Source organism: Amblyomma maculatum, chromosome 4 (genome assembly GCF_055883805.1).
Source record: "Amblyomma maculatum isolate TAMU_Amacu chromosome 4, ASM5588380v1, whole genome shotgun sequence".
NCBI lineage: Eukaryota > Metazoa > Arthropoda > Arachnida > Ixodida > Ixodidae > Amblyomma > Amblyomma maculatum.
This window is the reverse complement of record NC_139347.1, coordinates 77,320,657-77,324,840: the sequence shown is the minus strand read 5'-3', so window position 1 is coordinate 77,324,840 and position 4,184 is coordinate 77,320,657. Positions and strand designations below refer to the sequence as shown.

Below are 4,184 nucleotides of genomic sequence, written 5' to 3'. Positions count from 1 at the left end.
GGCAAAGGTTCTACGAACAGCGTCAGAGTTCAGGCTCGAGGTTAGCACACTTCTTCCTCTCACACTTCTGCGCTTCTTTGTCGTCAACGCATGCTACAATATGTACACCTCAACTTCTAAATTCACCTCAGTCCCTCAAGGTAGCTCCAATCCCGAGAAACATGGACCCTAACCTCCACCAAGGTAGAAGAGAAGCAAGGGCCGATTTTATTCAAAAAACATACGCTCCTCAAGACACGACCGTGTATGCAGACGCGTCCTCGAGAGGAGGACACAACAAAATTGCAGTGGCCACGGTGGTCGATTCGTCTCTACGCGAAGTGACCACCCAAGCAAAAAAAAGTGTGTGGCAAAAGATAGGGCCGACCTTTCTCGCCGACCAAAAAGTGGCCGGCCGACCTTCGGCACCCGAATGAGGGCCGGCGTCGGGGATTGACACTGACCTAACGTTGGCCGATTTTAGGCAATCGACTACGGCCCAACCTTTTGGCCCGACGTGACCGACCACCTGCCGCACGTGGGCCTGCCGTCTGCCAGCGTTACTGAATGGTTGGCCGCTCGTCTGCCCTAGCATTTTGCTGACGAAAGACCATACGTCGGCCGGTTGCTTCCCGACGCCGGTTAGTGGCCGGCATCACCCCTCGTGCAGGTATCATGCCATGCAATTAATATATCGTGGCCCATGCATATTTAACGGGGTAGCATATACAAATGCATCAAGAAAAGCAGTAGCTTTTCTGATGCCATGAAGAAATAAAAGCTACAGTATATGGTGAAAAATTTATTTGTCAACAGCGTTCAGAAAAAGCTCGCGATTTGCTTTTTAATAAGCGTGGATATACGCGTGTGCCACATGTGGAAGATGTGCTTGAGGCTTGGTCTCCTTCTTTTGGCAGCCTGTCGATCACTTGATGTCTGCGACTGGTCGGATCTGCGGCAGGTTCCATCTTGGTCAGCTGTACGAAGACAAGTGTTTTAATTAAATATTTCCTTTTCGCCTAGACTCTTACATTGCAGGCAAATAGAGGGTGGAAAGGTAGAAAAAATAATGTCTGCTCAATGCCACCAACTGCACTATCACATCAATATATTTTATGCGCTTGACTTCATGCGACCCTACTGAAAACGCATTAGCGCAAAGCCGCAATAGGTAATCAGGATCCGTGAATCCGCGAGAAAGGCGCGATCACTTCGTTTTGCTGGAGTCATGATGTTGCAATTTGAAACCGTAGCGCAGTCAAACCTTATCCTCCCGAAGCGCGTTCTTGAATGCTAATGCTGCAATTTAATAATTCTAGCAAAACCAAGTGTCCGCGCTTGTCATAGAGCGCGTATGAGGGATTCCAACGCGGCTGAACAAACAGTTTCCGCGATATTTACATGAAACCTACAATAAGTTTATTCCGTAGAATACAGCTTAATTTTCTCAAACTAGATGGAACTTTTACAGCAAAAGCGACCGGATATTTAACGATAAGTCATCTGATTTATTTTCGTTATTTAACAACCGAGCATTATTTTAAAAATTCGGCTATTTAGACAGCCCAACTCTTAGAAGCTTATAGAACCCGTTGTAAATTTTTAAAGCTTGAAACAGGTTAGCTGAACACCTCATGAGCATGTAAGCACCAGGAAATAATCCGCACGATGAAAATACAACTGCTTGCCCAGAAAGCAAGCGCACAGAGCAAAATCAATGTGAAACGGCTCAGATCTGTGTGCATCACATATATAATTCCAAAATCCACAAAATGAACGCACTGGCTCACTTACCTTGCCAGCATACCGCATCACTCAATCATCAATTTTCACGTATAGACATCATTACAGCAGCAAAAAAAAAAAAATAATAATAATAATAATAAACACGGCATAAACATTGTACTCAGTCCTGGCACGAGCTTGCTTGGCAGCAGCGATGATGCTTGTACAGCTTCTGATCGCTCCTATGGCGAGGGGTGCTGCAATATTTATATCAGTGATAGCATTTGACATTTAACTGGGTTGCATGCGTCCCATCGATGTGAGTCGGATAATCGAATTTTTCAAACAAAATCAGCGCTAATACCTGTCCGGCAAGTGCACCGCCAAAAAGAAGTGAAAGGCCAGCGTTTTAGTGTAGAGGAGACCAAGGACTTCGGGCTTCGGCGAAACGAGCTTCCACTGTCGCAGCCAGTTTCCAGATCAGCTGATATCGCCTCCCTGCACGATCAGCGCAAGGCGCGCATACCAATTACAAAATATGCATTTACAGTAACAAGATGCGCATAAGTCTCAAAACAATACATAATTAGTTGCAGTTCATTATCGTATAGAAGAAAATCAGCGCTAATTTGACTTACCTGATGGGTATACATGTCAGTGCATGCACTTCGATATGAAGTGAAAGACGGGCGTTTTGGGGCAGAGGAGATCGGACCTCGGACTGCAGCGAAAAGAGCTAATTCCACCGCCACAGCATCGTTTCCAAGTCGGCTCAGCACGTCTTCCTGCGCAATCAGAGCGAAATGCGCAGACATCGATTATAAAAAAAAAAAAAAAAAAAAAATGCACGTAGTAACAAGATGCGCATATATATACGCGCTCCAGAAACAGTTGCAGTATATTGTCGTATCGAACAAAATATGTGCTAATTGGACTTACCTGATCGGTATAGTGAGTGTCCCTCCATGTTAAAAGGCGAGCATTTTGGGGCAGGAGATACCGAAGGACCCAGACTGCAAAATGAGCCAATTCTGCCACCGCAGCCAGCCGCAGCCTTGTTTCCAAACGGCTCAGCAAGTCTTCCTGCGCGATCAGCGCCCACACCAATTATATATATATATATATATATATATGAAGAAAGATGCAAGGGGTATATAACAAGACGAACATATGCTCCAAAACAATACATTATTATGTTCAGTATAATATCGAATCTAGCAAAAAGCTCCTCTGATCAAGACCGAAAGATCATGTACTTACGCATGTTTTGGTGACCTTCGGCACGAAGAATCAGTACAAGCGGCTGCAATCATCAGCTGCATATATGGGCTGTTCTTTTCAAACGCTGACTGCACCAGGAGGTTGAGACAGATTGAATTTGCGCGAAATAAAAGCGGACGATAAGATTAGGCAGTACGCATCGCGCCCACACGGAGGCTGGCCGTCGACTGAGTGACGCCGCGGCCGCGCATCTTAGCTCGCGCGGGATGTGTTTTCCCGCCATTTGGACATGTGACCTCAAGAAGGGAGGAGGGGGGGAGAGAAGCTGCAAAAAGCAGCGAGAATCTCCCTGTGTGCGGTGCATGCAATTCTTTTTTTTTTTTTTTTCGCGCTATCTCTCTCTGCTTCGGCATTCCTGTCGCCCCCCGCGGTAGGGTGCCTCGATGCCTTTCGCCTCCCCGTGGTTCTTTCCGCTTTGCCGCAAGGAAAAGAGATGGGCCGATGGGGGGCAGCGGGTCCCGCGCAGCGAGAAGCAGTTTTCTTTCTTTTTCACGTACTCCCCCCCCCCCCCCCCCCCCCCACTCCCTCGTCGTTCAAGAAGCGTCGAGGTAGTTTCTTTTCTTTTCTTTTCTTTTTTCTACGGCTTCTGTAGAACCGCCGTCTTGATACCAGCGGCTGTAGTTCTTTGCATGAAAAAAATATGGCTTGGAGTGAATGTATGTAATGTTCTTTTAACCGAATATCTTCCACATAAACCAAGTGTGGGGCAGTAGAACACCTGCAGCTTCATTTAGCCAAAATAGCAAGACCTGGCTACGTATATAGTGTTCAGTAACTTTATCGGAACCGTCTTGGAAACTTTTCCAAGACGGTTAAGTTGCAGAACACTGTATATTATGAGTGCTTTTGCAGAGATTACATAGTCCATGCGGATTTATACTTCCCAAAGCAGTACGTGGGTTATTTAGAGTCCCTCGGGCTGTCATATTAATCGCAAACCACATTTCCGTTTTCGCGTTTGGTTTCCATCATAATGCGGCTTCTGCAGCTCGACTAAAGCCCGTGACTTCGAGCTCAAGCTGGTAAATAACGATTGAATCACATAGTAACTGCTGCAAGTTTCTGACAAAAATATATTTTGTCCATTTGTTCTAGGGATGCATGAAAATCAGTAGAAGGTCGCAGGGCAAAGTGCACCGGATCCGGATGAAAGCTCATAAAAGCTCACCGCCTCTTTTCTTGACCCCGTACGAAATGTA

At 46.1% G+C, this 4,184-nt stretch overlaps 1 long non-coding RNA gene across 1 annotated transcript; it reads right to left on the bottom strand.

Moving 5' to 3' along the window:
- Positions 1-815: 815 nt before the first annotated feature.
- Positions 816-3,476, bottom strand: LOC146191475 (uncharacterized). The gene is made up of 5 exons (XR_014706652.1): positions 2,965-3,476; positions 2,644-2,787; positions 2,343-2,489; positions 2,069-2,202; positions 816-956 (listed from the first exon to the last, which is right to left on the bottom strand). It is a non-coding gene; the product is annotated as an uncharacterized LOC146191475 (long non-coding RNA).
- Between the last annotated feature and the right edge of the window lie 708 nt (positions 3,477-4,184).